The 23415-nt window shown below is 40.8% G+C and overlaps 1 protein-coding gene, 1 long non-coding RNA gene, 1 other non-coding gene and 1 pseudogene across 4 annotated transcripts in view; all 4 read left to right on the forward strand.

Annotated features, from left to right (window-relative positions):
• SPTLC2 (serine palmitoyltransferase long chain base subunit 2) overlaps positions 1-23415 on the forward strand; it is a 113571-nt gene that overhangs the window by 64637 nt on the left and 25519 nt on the right. The gene's annotated exons all lie outside the window — the stretch shown is intronic.
• Positions 436-23414, forward strand: LOC116591694. Its single transcript, XR_004286122.1, has 3 exons — positions 436-1352; positions 13702-13708; positions 23395-23414. It is a non-coding gene; the product is annotated as an uncharacterized LOC116591694 (long non-coding RNA).
• On the forward strand, positions 532-663 carry LOC116592248. The gene has a single exon (XR_004286412.1). It is a non-coding gene; the product is annotated as a small nucleolar RNA SNORA31 (small nucleolar RNA).
• Positions 17414-18732, forward strand: LOC116591693 (annotated as a pseudogene).

Here is a 23415-nt window from a genome sequence, read left to right on the forward strand (position 1 = left end):
TTAAATCTTAAATACATCTTGCTTAAAATACTATTGCATATATACAATGGAATACTATGCAGCCATCAAAAGAAATGGAATCTTGCCATTTGCGATGACCTGGATGGAACTAGAGGGTCTTATGCGGAGCAAAATAAGTCAATCAGAGAAAGACAAATATCATAACTCCCTGATATGAGGAAGTTGAGAGGCAGTGTTGGGGGTTTGCGGGGTAGGAAAAGAATAAATGAAACAAGATGGGATCAGGAGGGAGACAAACCATAAAGAGACTCTTCATCTCACAAAACAAACTGAGAGTTGCCAGGGGGTGAGGGGTAGGGAAGGGTGGCTGGGTTCTGGACATTGGGGAGGGTATGTGCTATGGTGAGTGCTGTGAAGTGTGTAAACCTGGTGGTTCACAGACCTGTACCCCTGGGGCTAATAATACATTATATGTTGATAAAAATAAATAAATAAATAAATAAAACGACAGAAAGTAAGGCTTACACATACACACAAAGTATACATGGTTGATTGTTAAGAAATGTTCTCATGCATCCATTTGACAGACCTGGAGCAGTTCCTGTCTGCTGCTAAGGTTTCCACTAGAGATGCAAGAAAAAAGTCCTCGCGCTTTCTGTCTGTCTCAATGTGGCAGTCAAGATTGAATGGGGGAGTACAGGCTAAAAGGGGGGAAATTTCTGCAACTCACATAAACCTTGTCAACAATGAAGATCTTGGTTTACTCCAAAGTGTCTAAAATTGGAGTTTAGGGAAAGTGTTCGAAAAGAATTTCCCAGACCCTTGCCTTTTGATTAATTTCACTTTTAAAAACTTAAGGGTTAAAAGTAAATTAAATGCAAGCCAGTAAAGGGGGAAGAAAAAGCTTTCACTTCATGCACACGTGCGTGCGCACGCGCGCGCGTGCACACACACATCCATCCAGTAATGGAAATTTAGCTGTAAGATCTATTTACGAGTCAAGGCAAAAACATGTCTGAGTAAAGAAACTAAAATTGTGCTCTTCCATTTTCCAGAGCTGTGCTTAGTTGTATTTTACTTCTGGCGAGAGATGTAATTAATAACATGAACAGCCCACAGCTTAGTGTCTGACTTCCAGTAGGCTTTTGATAAATTTGTTGAATAACTGAATGAATGCACACGTGATCCGTAACTATTAGAAAATGGTGGGTTCTTAAAGCTTCATAGGTGGATGTTAAATCAAATGGCCAAATCATGGAACGAAATAAATAGGTACACTTTACTAGGTTAATTTAAAAGTGATGACAAGTGGGACCCGTGTGTGGCTCAGTTGCTTAAGCGTCTGCCTTTGGCTCAGGTCATGACCCCGGAATCGGGGGATAGAACCCTGTGTCCTTAGGCTCCCTGCTCTGCAGGGAGTCAGCCTATCCCTCTGTCCCTCCCTCTGGCTCCAGTGTGTATCTGTCTCTCAAGAACGTAAATAAAATCTTATTTATTTATTTATTTATTTATTTATTTATTTATTTATTTATATTTTTAAAAAATAAAAAGATTTATTTATTTATTTATTTGACAGAGAGAGAGAGAGAGAGAGAGAGAGGGAGACAGATCACAAGTAGGCAGAGAGCCAGGCAGAGAGTGGGGGAGAAGCAGGCCTCCTGCTGAGCAGAGAGCCCAGTGCGGGGCTCTATCTCAGGATGCCTAGATCATGACCGGAGCTGAAGGCAGAGGCCCAACCCACTGAGCCACCCAGGCGCCCCAATAAAATCTTTTTTTTAAATGACAGGTAATTTTCCAGAAAACTGCACTTTTTCTACTTCTTATTTTTGAAAGAACTGGGCCTATTTAGGTGCCTGTTGGTGTAGGAGAAAAAAAGAATACCTTGGGTAGATTGAGATTTAATTAAAATTAGTTTTTGCTCATTTGAATTAATTCCTATAATAGACTTGTTAATGACGTGTTAAATGATCAACTTGAGAATCCCAGGAACTGTCAAAAATTGATTTAGGAGAATTGAGAATCTTTAAAAAAAAAGCAAAAAAGCATTCCACGAGTCCCCTGCTAAGGAGGCAAACTATTAAAACAATCTTGGTGGGGGAGGGCGGGCACAGGGAGAATTTCCTGCTTCTCTGCAGGTGGCTGACAGCTGTTATATCCACTTGTTGTGTTTGGCTGATGGGCAGAGCCTGGACACCCCAATGCTTTCTGAGCCCAGGACTGTTGGCTTCCACTTTCTTCTTCATTTATCTGCTTTTACCTAATTTGTTCATTTCACTGTTAGAAGTTCATGTTAATAAAAATCAAGGCTTCTAATAAACACAGTTTTTTTTATTTTGTTTTAAAGATTTTATTTATTTGTTTGACAGACACAACAAGAGAGGAAACAGAAGCAGGGGGAGTGGGAGAGGGAGACCAGGCTTCCCATTGAGCAGGGAGCCCCATATGGGGCTTGATCCCAGGACCCAGGGCCCATGATCCAGACCTAAGGCAGATGCTTAATGACTGAGCGACCCAGCTGCCCCAAACACAGTTTTTTTGATTACTTATAGCTTAGCATTGTATCTGACACCAAGGATCAGATTAGATTACCTCCTGTCTTTCTAATTGACTGCCTAAGATGCTGTTTAAAAATTTTTGGATTCCTTGGGACGCCTGGGTGGCTCACTTGGTTGGGCAGCTGCCTTCGGCTCAGGTCATGATCCCAGCGTCGTGGGATCGAGTCCCGCATCGGGCTCTTTGCTCGGCAGGAAGCCTGCTTCTCCCTCTGCCTCTGCCTGCCATTCTGTCTGCCTGTGCTCGCTCTCTCCCTCACTCTCTCTCTGATAAATAAATAAAATCTTAAAAAAAAATTGTTGGATTCCACATTTATAAAACATTCATCAAGCATCTCCTCTGTACCCTGTGGTGGGTTTGCAGTTGACCAGTGCAGGGTTAAACAACGCATGATCTCTGTCTTTGATAAAATGTACACCATCTAGTGGTAAAGATAGGATTCCAGAGAAGGGCTGGTCTTAGAGACACAGGCAAATTCTTCCTTTGTTCAGATTCCCCCTTCCTCTGGTTCCTCCTTAAGTCTCCTCTCCAAAAAGCTCCTTCCTTACTACTGAACGCCCCCCCCCAACACACACATACCAAAATCTTAAACTTCCTTAAAACTAGCTAATTATTTGAAACAAACTCAGATCTTATTAATCTTATGTTCCTTATCAATATTTCTAAGTGGATTTTTTTCTATAGAAGCTTATCACTCTTTAAAAAAAAAAAAAAGAAGCTTATCACTCTTGTAAATAACCAGCTATCAAAGGAAAAGAAAGATTTTCCTTTCGTAAATTAGCTTCATCATTATCTAGCCCAAAGGGCTTTTTAACCAATGGTTTAAGCTTTCTAAAGTCAGCAAGCAATATGACCACTTTTTTGGTGGAGAAATTTGCACCCATAAACAGTAGAAGTTTTCTCAATATCGTGTCTCTGAATAGAAGGAATGTGGCTTTCTTGAACCGCATCCACTTCTTCTAAAGTTGCATTAAGAATATTTAATGTAAAGTTTTTTCCGGCGAGATAAACACAACACCAGGCAAAGTGGGTGCAAGGCAAGATTTATTAAAAACGCTCTCTGGCGAAGTTTCAGGGCTCAGGAGAAGGGGAGCCAGGAAAGTTGCGCAGGGAGGAGGTGGGCACCCTTGGGCGAGGTTCTGGGACTCTGGAAAGCAGAGTGGCGGAAGTTGGAAGTCGCGCTGAAGGCAGGGAGGAGGGGGCTTTTGAGGGGTCTGGAAGGGAGAGCTCAGGGGTCTTTTGGCAAGTTTTCCTTATTTGGATATTTCACCTGCTCGTCGGGGTCCCATTGGTCCACTGGAGCCCAGGGCGGGAGGGTCTCAGATTCCTGCTTGGGCCTTTGTTCTCCTGTCTGAGATCAGGTCTTGTGGTGGGAACTTTTGCCATCTTAAGTAGCCCTTTCTGCCAGCCCAACATTTAACATTTTATTAAAACTTTAATATTATTAAATAATATTAACATATTATTAAACCATAAATTATTAAAAATTCATGAACTCTTTCTAATTTTCTGATTTCTGGTCTGCTAATTTTCCAAAACATAGCTAAATTTAGTTGTGAGTGATCAGCCAGACAAATGAAAGCCTTGTGTGGGCATTTACCTATCTGTTTCTCTCTCCTTTTGTGCCTTGTTTGAGAGTTTGTTTGAAGCTGGCTGTTAAGTAAGATGCCCACAGGCAGCAGGCAGGCCTGGGAGCTAACCTTTGAACAAATGTAGACTTGTTCATTTAGTAGAATATTTTTCTTAGTACAAAGCATAAAAAAGGAGTTTGAGGTTGTTCCCCTAGGACAGGAAAGGAGTCCTGTACTAGATGTATCTCATTTTGGAGATTTAGTAAGATGATATAAAGAAACTAATTTTTTTTTAAAAGATTTTATTTATTTATTTGACAGAGAGAAATCACAAGTAGATGGAGAGGCAGGCAGAGAGAGAGAGAGGGAAGCAGGCTCTCCGCTGAGCAGAGAGCCCGATGCGGGACTCGATCCCAGGACTCTGAGATCATGACCTGAACTGAAGGCAGCGGCTTAACCCACTGAGCCACCCAGGCGCCCAAGAAACTAATTCTTAATTAAAGTACCGTGAGTTGTTTGCTTTTTAAGACCGAAGTGGGTCATTACCTTATTTATATTTCATAATGAGATTTATTTTAAAGATTTTCCCCCCCAAATTTGATTTATTCAGTTACCGTTTAGCTGAAACTTAGGACCGTTCCTTCAGTCTATTCTTACGACTTGATTGAATTTGTGAACCTTATAATCCAGGCTCTGTTTTGTTTGAAGTAGAACAACTTTCTAAACCTCAGCATGATTTGAAGTGCTTTTATCCCCCAGAATTATTTCGAAGGACCTTGTCTAAGAGACTTGACCCTAGTTTTTCATCAGCTTTGCTATTTATTGCTACAAGAATACGTAATATTTATAAGCAAGTGAGAAGATGTATGGACTCTGATCTCCATTAAGAACCAGGTACCCTTCTGAAGGCTTGCCAGATTTGAGAGCTTTGTGAAGAGGAATGAATTTATTTATTTATTTATTTATTTATTTATTTATTTATTTGACAGAGAAATCACAAGTAGGCAGAGAGGCAGGCAGAGAGAGAGGGAGGAGGAAGCAGGCCCCCCGCTGAGCAGAGAGCCCGATGCGGGACTCGATCCCAGGACCCTGAGATCATGACCTGAGCCGAAGGCAGCGGCTTAACCACTGAGCCACCCAGGCGCCCTGAAGAGGAATTGATTTAAAAAAAAAAAAAATTATCCAAATATTTTACTCCGCCTGCCATCTGCTTTGGTGGTGGAGCGAGGTTCAGAAGAAGAAGAACCTCAGGTATACTCTTGTGGGCCTCTGTTCTCAAACTTTTGTCCATGGACCACCTTGCATCAGAGGCACTGTTAGTGTGGTGGTTCCTAACCTTGCTTACACAGATGAAAGCTTCAAAATTAATCATACTGCTGTTGTCAGGGCCCCTAACAGACCCTCTGAATTTCTAGAGGGTGAGGCCCCTGCAGGATGTTATTTAAAAGCACCTCAGATCTTAGTATGTAGCCAGGGTTGAGCACCACTGATGTAGTGCTTGTTAGAAATGAGGATTCTTAAAAAAAAAAAAAAAGAAAAAAAAGAAATGAGGATTCTAGTCCACTCTACCGACCACGAAGTCTTAGTGGACAGGGTCCTAGAGTATGCACTTTAAAGAAAACTTCAGTTTATTTTATTTTATTTTTCTTTAAGATTATTTATTTATTTATTTGACAGACAGCGATCACAAGTAGGCAGAGAGGCAGGCAGAGAGAAAGAAGGGAAGCAGGCTCCCCACTGAGCAGAGAGCTCAACGCAGGACTCCGCTTGATCCCAGGAGCCCAGGATCAAGACCTGAGCGGAAGGCAGAAGCTTTAACCCACTGAGCCACCCAGTTGCCCTGAAAACCTCAGTTTAAAATGCAGACTAATTTTTTAAGGGATTTAAGGGCCGTTTGTTTGTTTGGGCTTGTTTACACCAAAGGAAACCAAGAGCTTCTCTACTGAGAGGTGGTAATTTGGGAAGGAAAGGAAATTGGAAGGCCAGACATATGGTCTCTTTCTTTTGAAAGAAAAATAAGCGACATGTTGGCTTGTGGAACAGGAACTTGGTGGTAAAACTAAGTTGCCAGTTTTCATCATTTTTGGAAATCTGGACGATTTGATGCTTTCTTCTAGAGAGCTGATGATCCTTGCTCAATGAATCAGAGGCATAGGTGGAGAACTCAGAAATCAATTTGGAGGAGAGAAAGAGAATTAAGAATTCAGAGACCCATGGTTGGCTCTTTAAGTCTAGGTGCATTTATTTTTGTTTCACTTTTTTAAAATGGCCTGTTAATTCAGAATCAAATTTTTTAGTATGGAACCTACAGATGGCCTTGCCCGCTATACACTTTTAAAAGTACAATACTGATTTCGCTCATGAAACTCACTATGGCCTTGTCTTCCACCTCTGCAACTACTGGGTTCATTCCAAGCCTCGCCTTTACCAGCAGTTGCCTTATTTGCTGACCCTCGTTATCTGAAGGTGGGTGCTTGAGCACGGTACAGATTTCCTCATTCCTGGAGTTTGGTCTAAAATTAGCTTGTTATGTGTTCAGCCCCAAAGGACAGTAGGATAGTCTTTGGACAAATACAGACTTTCTGTCCTGACAGTGAGCTGGCACCCTTTAAAACTCAGTTCCTTGGGGTGCCTGGGGGACTCAGTGGGTTAAGCGCCTGCCTTTGGCTCAGGTCATGATCCCAAGGTCCTGAAATCAAGCCTGGCCTGTTGGTCTCCCTGCTCGGAAAGGAGTCTGCGTCTCCCTCCCTCGCCACCCCCTCCTACCTCCCATGCGCATGCTCTCTCTCTTTCTCTCATTTTCACTCTCGCTCTCAAATAAAGTCTTTAAAAAATAAATAAAACTCAGTTCCTTAATTTTTCGAAGGCACTTGGCCTCCTTTCTTCCTTTTGTTTAGGGCTGTCTGTTTTTGACGGTGCTTTGGCAACCATTCTTTGAAACTCTTGAACATCTTGAAGCCTTAGCCCCTGCTGCTTGGTGCACATCCTGTAGCAGTCCTCAGGAAATCCTAGTTTTGGGCCTTGAAACTGATTAAAGGATTAAGCTGCCACTCTCGAGAGAGGGTGGTAAGCGGTGCTTTAGAGAGTCACTGTGCAGTGTGTGCTGTTGGCAAAAACTCTAGGTGCAGGGGAGGGAAGGAGCGGTAGTGATCCGGAGTAGAGTCAGATACTCGGAGTAGAGTCAGATACTCGGCTGCATCTGGTAGGGAGACGAAACACCCAAGTCTGCTTTGGAACAGTGTCCCTAGGGGAGGGAGAGGCAGGCTGCCTACTTTGATGTTCATTAGCTTGACAACTGCCTGAGCTGAACACTTTATTTGTTCCCAGTCTAGCAAAATAGTGGCTGCTTCTAGGAGATACTGAACCTAGCCCCTGACTCATTTTGCTTCAGTGTTAAATAGTTACTGAGCTCCTGCTTTCTGGAAGTCCCTTATAAATATCCCTTTTACAAGAGTGTTCAGTGGAGTACGAAAATTGCTTGTAAAGAGTGGGTCAGGGGTACATTTATGTTCCTATTCCTTGGGTCTCTTATAAGGACCTTCAAACAAAGATTTTCTAGTGCAATTTAGTTGGTACTTAAGGGGAATGTGTTATTCAAATCAGTCTGCCCTACCTTCTAGCTAATATTGCCTTTATTTTTGTTTTAGATAACATTCCTGGTTACTTTATCCTTCCTTCTCTGAAATCACGTGAAAAAGCTGAACTCATAAATTGAAATTCCAGCACAGTGTGGTTGTGTTGGAATAGCTTCACTGTATTTTTTTCTTCACATCCCATGCTTTCCTCTCTCACCCTTCCTTTCCTAGTCCCATTTAGTACTTGAAGATACTTTTAGGCATAGCGATCTTAATTTCAATCTGCAGGTTGAAATTCTGCAGCTGTTCACGTGGAAGTTAAAGAACAAAGGAGGACCTTTAATGGCAGTTGATTGGTGTGTTTAGGCATTCTTTTGTCCCTCTCTCCCCTTTCCAGTAAGCTATGAGATCCTACTCCTCCCAGTACTTCCTGACTGGGTACTTGTGGCAAATGTACAACCTGTTGATCTACAGAGTGCTGTGATGAGTGGAAAGTGTTGTCTGCTGCCTTCTCCACCCACTTTAGAGCTGTCCATAGGAGGTGACCACGGATAATTGAGAAACGTGAGGTGCTGCTGCTTTAGGAAAGAAACTTAGATGACTTAGTTAAGAATTCATCACTGTTCTGCCAGCCTCTACACTAAGGTATCATCTAGATGTGAAAAGGTAAAAATAATAATATGGAGTGGAAGTTCCTTTGTGGCTTAACCTTATTAATTGTCAGTATATTTCTGTTGGCATGGAAATCAACTTTGGTACCTAGGTACTCGTAAGATTCATAAGGTAAGCGAAAGTTATCAAAATTTGTAACAAGTACTAAGTGTTTGCCTCTATTCCTAGAAAGGTTTTCTTTTCTCCATTAATGGATCTTTACCTTTACTGCACGTACTCAGTTTTTAATTCTTTAGCATACTCTGGTCTTGTAGGAATGTACAGAGAGTAGGGCTATAAGATTTTTGGTCTCAGATGCTGCTATATGTGATTTGAATAATGTGTACCATTCTGTGATTCCTAAACAGCACCCCACAGATGGCAGGGTGAGGTCTTCCCTCAAGCCCTATTTTTTGCCATTGATGAAGGGTAAAGGAAGTACCTAGCTTTTGTGTTTGGTATGGGAGGGGGTTCTTATCTCTTCTTTATAATCAAAACTGTTTAAATGAAGTACAGTAATTGTATGGGTTAGTACTCTTTCTAATTCTGTGCTGATTCTTCAAACATTAACAGTGGGGATGGTGACCATTTGAGGAGAGAAGTAGAAAGATGATAGTAGAAGATGACTAGCTTTAACAGCAGCTGGGGATTATTTTTAACGTCTGAGTAAAAGTGTGGCCATTGTTTAAGAAATTGTTCTGTTGGGGCGCCTGGGTGGCTTAGTCCTTAAACATCTGCCTTCAGCTCAGGTCATCATCCCAGCGTTCTCAGATCAAGCCCCAGGCTGGACTCCTTGCTCAGCAGGAAGCCTGCTTCTCCTTCTCCCACTCCCCCTGCTTGTGTTCGCTCTCTCGCGGTCTCTCTCTGTCAAGTAAATAAATAAAATCTTCAAGAAAAAAAAAAAGAAAGAAAGAAAATATTCTATTAAGTATCCCTTGAGTCCCACTGGGCTTGGGATAACTTGGTCAGAAGAATAGATGGCTGTTTCCTGGACAGGATCCTAAGCTTTCTGCGGCATCAAAGCTGCAATCATTATCATAAAGCATTTGCTGGGCTTTTCCTGTTTGGTGTTTTTATAGAAAGGAAGAAGGAGAACGGAAAAGAAGATATTATAAGAAATTGGCTCACATAGTTATGGAGGCTTTCAAGTCTCAAGATCTGCATTTGGCAAGCTGCAGACCCAAAAGAGCTGATAGAATTCTAGTCTCTAGTCCAAGTACCATTAATCTCAGGACCCCGGAAGAGCTGATGCTTCAGTTCAAGTCTGAAGGCAGGAAAAACCTGATGTGCCGGCATCACAGGCAGGACTTCCTCCTGTTTGAGAGGGCGCTTTTGTTCTCCCGAGGCCTTCAAACGATTGGATGAAGCCCACCCACATTAGGGAGGACAGTCCCCCCGCTCCCCCCTTTTTTTTAAAGGTTAATTTACTTATTTTAGAGAGAGCTGGGGAAGATGGCAGAGTTGAGGGAGAGGGGGTCTTAAGCAGACACTGCACTGAGCATAGAGCCCACCACGGGGCTCAAATCTCACAACCCTAACTCATAACCTGAGTTGAAACCCCAAGAGTTGGAGCTTCACCAGCTGTGCCACCCAGGTGCCCCCCACCTCCCCGACAGTCTTTACTCAGGTTTACTCAGTCCACCAATTCAAATGTTAATCTCACCCAAAACATACTCACAAAGCACACCCAAATTCTGCTTGACTCTATGTCTGGTCACTGTGGCTCAGTCAGGTTGACATACAGCCGTCCCAGCATTCTTGATGCTTTTTTAAATACTAACATTTGCCTGCAAAGTTTTCCAGGCTCAGTAGAAATAAATGAGTGAGTGAATTCTGTACTAGGCCTGTTGTTTTTTCCTCCTCCATATTGTGCTTGGCAGTGAGGACACAGTTTTGGGTTCTAAACTCTGGTTCTCTTCAAATGTAAACCGTTTTTATAATATTAAGTTAGTTAACTTTATATTTTAGTGTCTGTGTGTTCGTTGATTTTTAGTTGGTCCCGATCATGATGTTTACACCCTGGGCAGTTTGCCAGAAAGTAGATCATCTGTACCACGAATGCATTATTGCTGCTCAGGGATCAGTCTTCAGGATCCAAAATGCACGATTTTTAATGCCAATGTGAATGTATTCATCTATTTTTATTCTTTATTTTGTTTATAAAACTGACCCATGCTCATTTTCAAAACCCAGATATCACAAATAGGTCACAGAAAGTACGATCTCTATGATTGTGTGTGCGTGGATAGCCCGTGTCGGCCGTTTGGCACGTGGTCTACGGATTTATCACTGTCACTCCTTTTTAGCAATACCACTTGATTAGAAGAGTTTGGTAGTTATGGGAAGGAAGAAAATGAGAATGCTTACTGCCTTTTTAGCAGTTACCGGGGTCAGTTTTGATCTAGGGTTGTTGGACTGTACTCCGTAGTTTGGGTAGAACAGAAAACAGGTGAGTCCTGCTAGGATACCTCCCCTACCCTGTGTGTTTATAGTGCTTAAGAAGAACAAAGAGAAGGAAATCACGGGTTGCCTGGGTGACTCAGTTGGTTAAGCGGTTGCCTTCAGCTTGGGTCATGATCCCAAGGTCCTGGGATCTAGTCCCATGTTGGGTTCCTTGCTCAGCAGAGAGCCTGCTTCTCTCTGCCTCTGCCGGCCATTCTGCCTGCTTGTGCTCAATCTTTCTCTGACAAATAAATAAATAAGATCTTAAAAAAAGAGAGAGAGAGAGAAGGAAATCGCATTGTGAGAAGACTGTCAGCTTGTGCATTCTCTGTAAATGAGGGCACTAACAATGCCTAAACAAATGATCATATCCAAGTTGGCTTGAATATCAGAATCTTGTCATTATGATAAGTGAAATGTTCCATATTTTTCCAGCATTTCATGTGGGTACCTTCATCTGATAGCACCCCATATAAGACTAATGTATTACAATGTTAATTCTCTCTGAGGTATTAGAAAATGAAACAAAAATAAAACAAGCCATTCTGTTACTGTTCCTTGTTAATTCCTGCCCATGGTTGGTGAGAGTTGAGTCCAGCCAGTTCCCCTCCTTGACTTCAGACCAGTGAGATTTGCCCTGTGCCCTGGCAGAACACAGGTAACTCTTGGGCAGGAGGCTCATTCTCATCTTGACTTGAGCCTTGGTGGTGTCTTCTTTTTCTTTTGTGTTATGTGTACTGACATCAGTTTTGACCTGTATGTAATGGCCGGCAAATGTGCGCACGTGATAGAACTATCATACACTAAGGAATGGAGTATGCCAGATGTGCAGACACACATTTCATGATTTCTGGAAGTTTCTTCAAGGCAGGTGCTGAGAACTCAGCCAGTAACAATCAGCAAGAAGTAGGATTAGTTAGTGAAGGCCTTTGATACTGTGTCAGGCATCACAGATGTTACTGCAGCCTGGGAGTAGCAACTGGGAATTGTGAGGATAGTAGAAGAAACCGTGGAATTACCAGAAACCTGCCATAATTACAGGAGATTCAGGAGGAGAAGCAGTCTCCTCTGTGCCTGTCTGAACATACATCTCCATAGGATTATGCTGGAACACATGTGCTTGCAGATCCCTCACCCTCCTGAAAGGGGTCACGTTATAACCAGATGGCGCAGTCTCTCTACCTAGAATTCTCTCATTTCTAAGCTCAAAACAGTAATTGAAATGAAAATAGGCCATGATAAGGCATTGCTTGGGAAAAGTTACCTTTGACAGATGAATGTGCTGCTTTGGGTTGAATTTTTTGTTCTTCTGTATATATGAAGTGTTTGCAAACAGACCTTCTTAGTTAATTTTTGCTTATTTGTGGATTTTGCATGTTTCATATATTTTTGGTTTTGCAAATAGATTATGGCACATTTGTCATCCTGATTCCCTGTGCAACTACACATGTGTATCATTTCCCCTAAATATTGTTAGGGGATATGGTGTTAGTCTTTTCCCATCTTGGCAGAACTGCCCTTTGTGGACTTTGCCAAAGTTAAATGTTAGCAGTATGGGGCTTCTGGGTGGCTCAGTCATTAAGCATCTGTCTTCAGCTTAGGTCATGATCCCAGAGCCCTGGGATCAAGTCCCACATCCAGCTTCCTGCTCAGCAGGAAGCCTGCTTCTCCCTCGCCCACTCCCTCTGCTTGTGTTCCCTTTCTCGGTGTGTCTCTCTGTCAAATACATAAGTAAAATCTTTTTTAAAATAAATAAATAAAAATGTGAGCAATAAGGTAAGTCTGCTTTGGATAGTAAAATATATTTCAGGAGCAGCTGGATGGCTCAGTCAGTTAAGTGTCTGCCTTCCGCTCAGGTCATGATCTTGGGGTGCTGGGATCGAGCTCCACGTGGGGCTCCCTGCTCAGTGGGGGGTCTGCTTCTCTCTCTGTCAAATAAATAAATAAAAATCTTTAAAAATTAAAAAATACGTAAATTTCAAATTCAGATGGAGACTTTTTTGTTTATCTGAGCACCATTACTGCTGTACCTCACTCTGTCCCCATCTGCACAGTTAATTGAGAATACGTTGTTAAATTTATTTTATTAGCAGATAAGAGCTGTGTTTGTTACATTTTTTTTAGTCTTTTTAAGGCATATTATTCCTTTAATTGGTATCTGATCTTTCACACATCCAGATAGAACTTCTTACTACTTTTCTTTTATCTGATTTTGGCTCCCTTCCCCCCCAATTAGTTTAAGGCACAATAAGATTTCGTTCACTCAGCAATCACTTTTTGACTACTTACCATGTGCCAGCCATGAAGAATGACATGGTATCTTCAAAAACTTCTTAAGGCAAAACATTCAGTTTTTTGAAATCTCAAAATAAGCGACATTTTCCTAGCATTTCTTAATACCTCCTAACACCTTCTGTGTTTTATTTTATTAATTTTTATTCTGCCCCTTTTGGCATCTAATTAGGTTTTCGAGGTAGAAGAGTCATTTGTCTTTCTTCTTCTCTTTTTCTCTCTCTCTCTTTTTTTTTCTTTTTCTCTTTTTGCTCAAGATTTCTAGTACCTCCTTAGAAGACAAAGTATATATACTCACCTATTTCCTGGCTTTTTTCCAATTTGAAGAAAGAAGAATAAGTCCTTAAAATATTGTTATAAGTAAAATAATAAAAATAGTAAATTGTTACGTATATAAACAAAGTAATTGAAACTGAGTTTTTAAACACCATGTACAAGGCATTTTATTAAGCACTGTGCCTGTATTATTTAACTTAATCCTTAAAACAAGCTAACAAAGTAGGTGAAATCATTATCGTCATTTTCAATTCCATTTTGCAGATGAGGAAACTGGGCTCAGAGAGGTTAAGTGACCTAGCCACAACTTTACAGCTAGTCGACGGTGGAGCCAGAACATAAACCCAGATAGTCTGACTTCAGAAGTGTCCAGACTAAAGCTCAGGAGTGAAATTAGGAAGAAACAGTGAAGTTATTATTTCCTGTTTTTCTCAGACCTGTTTTTACTGCTTTGATGTCTTACTTTAAAAATGGCTCTCTGATGGTTTCAGGTTTTAAAACATCAGCACAAGCAACTCTGTATGCCTGTTTCAGACTAGGGGAGAGAATCTCTGTAGCCCTGGTAGAGACCAGGTCCCATCCCTGTTATGGTGAGGAGTGGTTTTCAAAAATAAGGGCCTCTGCTTGCCATCTTGAATACTCCAATTACATAGGTAATTGGCCTCATCTGGATGGCAATTAATGGGTGATGTGATGGCAGAGATCAGGGAACACTGGTTAAAACTAGCTTTGGAAAGTCAGTAGTGTATGGTAGAGGATGTAATATATGAGGTGTAGTTATAAATTATAAACTTCTGTGTGTCATATATGTGTGGTGATGGTAATATCAGCTGTGTCCTGTGTTACATGTTAAGAGTGTGATAAGAGATTAGAAAGTGGAGGACTAGAAACAATGAGGGAAAGCAAGAGGACCCTTTATTTCATCTTTGAAAACTAAGCTAGAGGGTCAGATCATGTAATGTGGAAGATGTAAATGGCACAATTTTAAGGGAAAAATACATGAATGGAGGGAAATGATAATAGTGAAAATGTTACTGTGTTTACTATCTACTGAGCACTGCTCTAAGTGTGTAAATAAATTCTCAGAACAAGTATTAGACAAAGTTCTCCTTCCTTTATAAAGTGAAGCAGCAGAGAGGTTAAGCTGCTTACCCAAGGTCGCAAAGTTACAAGTGATGGAGCCAGAATTTGAACCTGGATGTCAAGATTCAGATGTCAGAATGCTTTTTGTATATGAGATATTTCATTATTATTTGCCTTACTGTAATTGAATATAGGTAATTCAGCTGTAAATCCGAATTAATTTGAACACATAAAAGGGTTTCCATTTTCTCAGACCAACTTGAATGTTTGTATATTTTGGGGGGACATGCTGGGGAGAAAAATGTATTTGCCCTCAGAGTTTGCAGTTTGTTTTGAGGTTAGGAGACCACACACGAAAGGTGTAAGAACAGAAACAGAAACTTATAAAAAGAACAAATTAATGACGTACAGAGTAGAGACATGTCTTAGGAATTACAGGAATTTTTCCATAACCTAATTTTTTTTTTTACTTCTGTCCTTCATCTATCTATCTATCTATCTATCTTTCTTTCTTTCTTTTAACATTTTATTTATTTATTTGACAGAGATCACAAGTAGGCAGAGAGGCAGGCAGGGAGGGGAGGGGAAGCAGGTTCCCTGGTCAGTAGAGAGCCCCATGCAGGGCTCGATCCCAGGACCCTGAGATCATTACCTGAGCTGAAGGCAGAGGCTTTAACCCACGGAGCCACCCAGGTGCCGCTGTCCTTCATCTTTCATTGTGCTCTTGGTTCCTTTGAAGTTTTTCAAGCTTAGAAATACACAAAATCTTGATAGTAAATAACAAAACAAAATGGAAATGAAAAACAAATTGCTCATATTTAGTGATTTGTATGATTTTCATCTAAAATGCAGAAAAATTGTCCAGGAATTTTTGTTAGTAGAGCTGTGTATTTACCACCAAGCTAATGGTGGAGAAGGACTTAGGGTTTTAAGAGGTGTGGACTTTTTTCGAATTTATCCCTTAAGTCTTTTATTTACATAGAAAAAAGTGAGTTTGGGATAAATTATATTGCATTCTTCAAAAACAAAAAAAGTATTGTTTATACCTGACATATAGGCTGGAAGATTGGGATGAAATGGGAATGATTGATTGCCGATGTGTGCTGGTTTCTTGGGGGGGGGCAATAAAAATGTTCTAAAGTTAATGATTATGATGGTTGCATAATTCTGCAAATATACTAAAAACATTGAATTGCATGTTTTAAATGGGTGAACTGTATAGAATGTGAATTAATATCTCATTAAAAAGAACCTTGACCTCTAGCGAGTGAACATTGTGGTAAAATATATGTAACATAAAATTTTTTAAATTTTAGCTTTTTTAAAATTTTTTAAATTTTTTAACATTTTAGCTAATTTGGGGTCTACAGTTCACTGGCATTAAGTACATTTTACACCATTGTACAACCGTTACCACTGTCCATTTCCAGAATCTTCTCATCATTCCAAACAGTAATTAACTTTAAATATGCCAATCTAAGTTTAGAAGTAGTAGGCTTGACCTACTTAATTTTAACCCTTTAGACTTTAAAAATACTTGAGCCCCCAAATTGAGTTTTGTTTCTCTAAAGTTTTTAGGCTTTTCCATTTGTTTGCCCTCAGACATGCTTTTTCTTTGTGTTCCCTCAAATAATGGCATCACTATTTATGAAGTTGTCCAAACAAGAAATCACTGTTACATTTTCTTTGCTTCTACATTCCATATATTTAATCACCAGGGCCTTTAGATTGTGCCTCCTTAATATCTTTGAACCTGTCTGCTACTCTGTATCCCCACTGTTATTGGCTTAACTTAGACTTCTATTTTCACATGGATTTACTATTTATAGGAGGATCAAGAAAAAATTATTTGGAAGAATTAAGATAAATAAACAATGCTGAAAATGAGGAATAGGAGACCTCCATGCAGAGAGTTCAGTGCGGCGTGATGACTCTTGGATATCTTTCCTGAGTACTCTAGTCCAGATTGTTCTTCCTATCCAGGATTCATTCATTTGTTAAATATTTATTATGTATCTTCTATGCGCTTTAACGATTTGCAACATTTCTATCTACCCTCAAAATATACCCCCCATCTGCTTTTCGTACCTGTTGCTGTCACCCTAGTCCAAGCCACTGTCCTCTCCCACGACCTCTTTGCTTCTGTCCTCACCTCTTTTTAAATGCAGCGGTCAGGGTGATCCTGTGGAAACAACAGAGAGCTTATCAATCTTCTGTTCAAGAATTCTCCCAGGGACTCTTCTGCTTCTCAAAGTCAGAGTCAGAGTCAGAGCCTTCCTTACAGTGAAGACTGTGAATCCCTTGTTATCTGGCCCCTTGTGGACCTTCTGTACCATACACTCCCTTGACTGGCTCTGTTCCCACCTGCTGGTTCACTCTGCCCTAGGAAATGGCAGGTGTGCTTCTGCTTCTGGGCCGTGCACTTTGTGGAGATCGTGTTTGGCTCACCAGGTCATTTCTCACACACCAGCTGAGTGGGGTATTTATTTTCTCATTGTCCACCCTCCCACATCGGAATGTACGCCTCTTGCAGTTTTGTCTCTTTTGTTCCATACAGTGTGTCCAGGGCCTGGATGTCTGGCACACAATGGTGGATACTCAGCATCCGTTTGTTTCATGCCTGTTTGCCTAGCACACGATGCATTCTTCCCTTTCTCTGTAGTCTTCCTGGTGAGATTTTTGTCTTTAGTGTAAAGACTATGATGCTACTTCTCTGTCTCCTGTATTTCTACCAAATAGACACTAAAATAAATGAAATTTTTATCCTTTATTTTCATGTACTATTGTTTTTTTAACAGTTTTGTATCTTAAAGTTAGATAAGGTTTCAAAAAAATGTTAGTAGTCTCCAAATTCAACAACTTCAGGTGTTTACCTTTCTTTCTCTTTCTCTCTTTCTTCCTTTCCTTTTTTTCTTTTAAAGATTTTATTTATTTATTTGACAGAGGCCCAGTGAGAGGGAACACAAGCAGGGGGAGTGGGAGAGGAAGAAACAAGCTTCCCGCTGAGCAAGGAGCCTGACCCAGGGCTCTATCCCAGAACCCTGGGATTGTGACCTGAGCTGAAGGTAGACACTTATCCACTGAAGCAGGCTATGGGGGGAGCAGGCAGGATGACGAGGGGCTAAATAAGGAGCTCAGTGGCAGGTTCGCTGAGATCAGTGGCCCGTGGCCGTTGTTGGGAGGTGGACAGAGCCTGAGGTAGCAGCCAGGGCGTTTTGTGGCCTAGGCCATGACAGGCAGTACTAGGGAGTGGTGCCTCGTGAAAAGGGACCCTAGGATCTTCACGGAATTCACTAAAGAATTTGGTTGCCAAAGAGCCCAAGTGGAAGAATTAAGGAGTTTAGAGCCTGAGAATTTTGAAGAGTTAAAGCCAGTTGATGGGTTAATTTTTCTTTTCAAGTGGCAGCCAGGAGAAGAACCAGCAGGCTCGGTAGTTCAGGACTCCGGACCTGACACGATATATTTGCCAAGCAGGTAATTAATGATGCTTGTGCTACTCGAGCCATAGTAAGGGTGTTATTGAACTGTACCCATCAAGGTGTCTGTTTAGGAGAGACTTCATCAGAGTTTCAAGAATTTTCACAAAGTTTTGATGCAGCTATGAAAGGTTTGGCACTCAACAGTTCAGATGTGATTTGACACGTACACAACAGTTTCGCCAGACAGCAGATGTCTGAATTTGGTGCAAAGACATCAGCAAAAGAAGATGCTTTTCACTTTGTCAGTTATGTTCCTGTAAATGGAAGATTGCATTAATTAGGGGGATGAAGAGAAGGACTGATTGGTTTCTGTACGCGCCTCCGGATGACTGGGTCAGTGCAGTGAGGCTAGTCATAGAAAAAAGGGTACAAAAGTACGGCAAAGGTGAAATTTGATTTAACTTAATGGGCATTGTATCTGATAAAAAATGATATATGAAGAGAAGATAGCGGAGTTACAAAGACAATTTGCTGAGGAACCAGTGGATACAGATCAGGGTAATAATATAACTGCTGTTCAGTCAGAGGTTCCCAGAAACCAGATGCTTATTAAAGAAGATATACAGAAACTAAAAAGATTTGAAAATATCAAAAGGAAGTATAATTATCTGCCTTTCATTTTGGAATCATTAAAGACTCTAGCAGAACACCAGCAGTTAATACCACTAGTAGATAAGGCAAAAGAGGACCAGAATGCAAAGAAAGCACAGGAAACCAATGAAGAAGATGCTTTGGGATGTGTGCACATTTCTGCTTCTGGACTTACTTAATGGAAACCGTTAAGAGTATAAAGAACCTTGAGGGGCACCTGGGTCGCTCAGTTTAGTGTCTGCCTTTGGCTCAGGTCATGATTGCAGGGTCCTGGGATCGAGTCCCATATCGGGCTCCTTGCTCAGCAGGGAGTCTGCTTCTGCTTCTGCCTGCTCTTCTCCCTGCTTATGCTCGCTTCCTTGCTCACTCTCTCGCTCACTCTCTCTGACAAATAAATAAAATCTTAAAACAAAAACAACAACTGGATCTCTTGTTTCTCCTTACAATTAATGAAAAAAAACCTCTATTTGTCTTTGATATCTGAACACTTTGAAGATTTTGAAACGAGTTTTGTCTTGAGAAAGTATGGGGGTTTTTTTGTTTTGTTTTGTTTTTAATTTATTTTATTTGACAGAGAGAGAGAGATCACAAGTAGGCAGAGAAGCAAGCAGAGACAGGCGGGGGGAAGCAGGCTCCCTGCTGAGCAGAGAGCCCGATGCGGGGCTCGATCCCAGGACCCTGCCATCATGACCTGAGCCAAAGGCAGCCGCCCAATCCATTGAGCCACCCAGGCGCCCCGAGAAAGTATGGTTTTAATGCAGCTCATTTGAAAAGACAGAGTTTATAGTGATTTTTTTGCTGCAGCCAGGAGAAAAAGCAATAAACATCCAATTTTATTTTAGCAGACTTTTTTTTTTTTTAAGATTTTATTTATTTATTTAACAGAGAGAGAGAGATCACAAGTAGGCAGAGAGGCAGGCAAGGGGGTGCGGGAAGCAGGCTCCCTTCTGAGCCGAGAGCCCGATGAAGGGCTCGATCCCAGGACCCTGAGATCATGACCTGAGCTAAAGGCAGAGGCTTAACCCACTGAGCCACCCAGGCGCCCCAATTTTAGCAGACTTAAAAAAATCCGCACACAGCTACTGTATATGCACAGTTTTAACTCTTGGTGAACAATATAAATTGGTCATTTTCTCAAATCTGAGCACTTTTCTTTTAATTGACAATACTGAATTTGATGAAATAGTTCATCATTTATATGGAGTAGTAATATGGTGTGAAACAAACATGTTTTATTGAGACTTTTATAGATGTACATATTTTTTTAGAAGTAAGGATCAGTTTAATGCAGATTCAACATTCAGTTGTTTTCCTTTAGGCTCCTGAAAACCCCAGGAGACTTCAGAATATTTTTTTATTACTGTTGGTTATCAAATCTAAATGTTCAGTTGCCAACACACTTCCTCTTTCTTGGAAGAAGTAAATTATTTTTAGAACTCTGATTTCCTGATTAAGTAGAGTCAGGAATCCCAGCAATTCTCCCCATTAAAGGATATGCTTGCACATGTAAGGAATCTTCTGTTTACCTAGGGTTTATTTAGTTCAGGAATATCTTAAGTCTTGGGGCAAGTCCGGCCTTCCCTGAACTGTGTGCATCTGCTCCCTCTGCTCAGCTTTACCCAGTTTAAAATCAAAGTCAAACCTTCCACTTTCCAAAAGAACCCATCCTTCTCTTCTAATTTATCAAAAGCATTAGTCCTAAGAAATTAATATTTTGCCAACATTACCATATTTCATGGTCAGGTTTTCAGATTTGAGTCTTTCTTAGAAAACACAGTCTCAAGAGACTCTGTTTTTCTGTGAATTGATAATATTACGCTCACCCAGAGATGTTTAAGCTTTTTTAATCCCAAATTCATCTCTCCAGCAAACCCTTGCTCCTACTGCATTCCTACAGTAGCTTCATTTTTAACTTGTTCTCTGCTGAGTATTTCTGTGCCCCATCACACGCTGATAATTCCAGTTATAATGCCCCATAGTTCTCCTAAAGGCATTTGTCCAGTAGGCAGTGAGGACCAGACTTGTTAGCAATACTTTGTGCTAGCCTTTCCTTAGTTTTTCCCTCTTGCAAAATATGTAGAAGAAAAACCCAATGCTAAAATATCTAGGGAAAATGACTTTGTGAGAATGAAAGCAGATGCACAGGTGGAAAATAAATATTTGTATGGTTAGTATTGTCTGATTTGTGCCTTCATTCATATGGTTTTTTTAAAAAGAGAAAGGAAGGGCCAGCCCCTTTATGCTTTCATTTCCTGCCTCTAGGCAAGGGCTTTAACTCCGTAAGTACTGTTTTCATAACACTTCCCCTGTCTTAGAAATTCCTGGAACACCCAGCACCAAAAATTTCAATATTTTTCCAGGTTTGTCTTAAATAACAAAGGCTGGCAGGAGAATGCCTGAGACCACCCCATAATATCTAGATAATTCTGTGGTGTGTGTATGTGTGTGTGTGTGTTTTAAGTAAAAGGGTGATTTTTTTTTTAAGCGTGATTATTATATAGTAGTTGGGTATTTAAGATATAAATTGAGTTATCAGAAATTTAATCTCATTCCAGTTTTTTTAACTTCCTTTGATTTTCCAAGTATTTAAATGCTTATTTTTACTTAAAGTATTAACATTCCTACAATAACATGCACAAATCTTAGGCATACAGTTCAGTGAATACTGAATACACCTGTCTAACCACCAATCAGAACATGAGATTAGAACGTTTCCAGTTTCCCAGAAGGCTATCTTGTGCCTCTTTCCAGTCTCCATTCCTCCTTGCTAAAGATAATTTCGACACTATTTTGACTTCTATCACTGTATATTAGTTTTGCCTATTCTTGAACTTCATATAAATGGAAACATCCATGCAATACATATTATCACTCTTTTGAATCTGGTATATATTATTCATCATATGTCTTCTGAAATTTATGTGCACATTTGGGTGGAAAAATATGGTTCATTTGCATTACTACCTAGTATCAAACAATAAATATTGTTAGAATATATTACTAGTTATTCATTCTGCTAATGGACATTTTTAGTCGTTTCCTGATTTGCGCTGTTATTAAGAGTGGCTGTCTTGTATTATCTTATGGCACACAATTCTGTTCTGTGTTTGTACCTAGGAATGGAATTGCCAGGTCATAGAATAGACATAAGCTTACATTCAGCATATATTGCCATTTTTACAAAGTCTCAGTTCACAGTTTCACTAGTAACATCTTGAGCGTTCCATAGTCTTGTCAACACTCAGTATAACCTTTCCAACACATTTTAATGTATTTAAAAACACATTTCTAGGGGAATTAGAGAGGGAAGAAACATTATTTATTCTTATTGAGATTAGGAGCTGTATCATTTTTTCTAAATGTGTTTATTCACTACTTGCTTTGCCTTGCCTTGTCAATCCAGCTCAATATTTTGACAATATTTACTGCGTTCTACCCAAGAAAAAAATGTACAAAAAAAGCAGAAAGAAGACCTAATCAAATGGAAAGGTATCTGTGCTCATGAGTCAGAGGACTTAGTATTGTTAAGATGACAGTACTTGCAGGGCGCCTGGGTGGCTCAGTGGGTTAAGACCTCTGCCTTCAGCTCAGGTCACGATCCCAGGGTCCTGGGGTCAAGCACCACATCGGGCTCTCTGCTCAGTGGGGAGCCTGCTTCCCTCCCCGCCTCTCTCTTCCTGCCTCTCCGCCTACTTATTCTCTCTCTCTCTCTCTCTCTGTGTCAAATAAATAAATAAAATCGTTTTTTTTTTTAAATGACAGTACTTCCTAAGTTGATCTATAGATTCAACAATAGCCCTTTCAAAATCCCAGCTGCTCTTTTTGTAGAAATTGGCAAGCAAATCCTAATATTCATTTAGAAATGCAAGAGATCTATAATAGTCAAACTGGAAAACGAACAAAATTAGAGGAGTCTCATGTCCCAAAGCTGTAGTGTCAAGCTAGTGTCGTATTGGCATAAGTATAAATACATAGACGGAGAAATACACAGAGAGTATAGGGGTACCAGGATGGCTCAGTCATTTGAGTGGCTGACTCTTGATTTCAGCTCAGGTCATGATCTTGGGATCTTGGGATCCAGCCCTGTGTTGGGCGCTGAATTCAGCGAGGAGTCTGCTTCAGGATTCTCTCTCTCCCTCTCTCTCCCTCTGCCCCTTCTCCTGCTTGCTCTTTTTCTCTCTCTCTAAAATTAATAAATCTTTAAAAAAAATACACACACACATACACATACACATACACAAAACTAAGAGTCCAGAAGTAAACTTGTTAATTTCTGATTAGTTGGTATTCAACAAGACAGCCCAGTGGGGAAAGAACAGTCTCTTTTAATGAATGGTTCTGAGACAACTGCATATCCACATGGAAAAAATTAAGTTGGGGGCACCTGGGTGGCTCAGTTGGTTGAGCGACTGCCTTCAGCTCAGGTCATGATCCCGGGACTCCGGGATCGAGTCCTGCATTGGGCTCCCAGTTCCATGGGGAGTCTGTTTCTCCCTCTGACCTTCTCCCCTCTCATGCTCTCTCTCACTCTCTCTCTCAAATAAATAAAATAAAATCTTTAAAAAGAAAATTAAGTTGGACCCCTGTCTCCCACCATATACAAAAATAACTAGGGGGACGCCTGGGTGGCTCAGTGGGTTAAGCCTCTGCTTTCAGCTCAGGTCATGATCTCAGGGTCCTGGGATTGAGCCCCCCATCGGGCTCTCTGCTCAGCAGGGAGCCTGCTTCCCTCTCTCTCTCTCTCTCTCTGCCTGCCTCTCCGTCTACTTGTGATCTCTGTCAAATAAATAAATAAAATATTTTTTTAAAAATAAAAATAACTAGGGGCACTTGGGTGGCGTGTTAAGTGTCTGCCTTAGGCTCTGGTTATGATCCCAGAGTCCTGGGATCGAGCCCCGCGTCTGGCTCTCTGCTCAGCAGGAAGCCTGCTTCTCCCTGCCC

This window comes from Mustela erminea, chromosome 5 (genome assembly GCF_009829155.1).
Source record: "Mustela erminea isolate mMusErm1 chromosome 5, mMusErm1.Pri, whole genome shotgun sequence".
Taxonomy (NCBI): domain Eukaryota; kingdom Metazoa; phylum Chordata; class Mammalia; order Carnivora; family Mustelidae; genus Mustela; species Mustela erminea.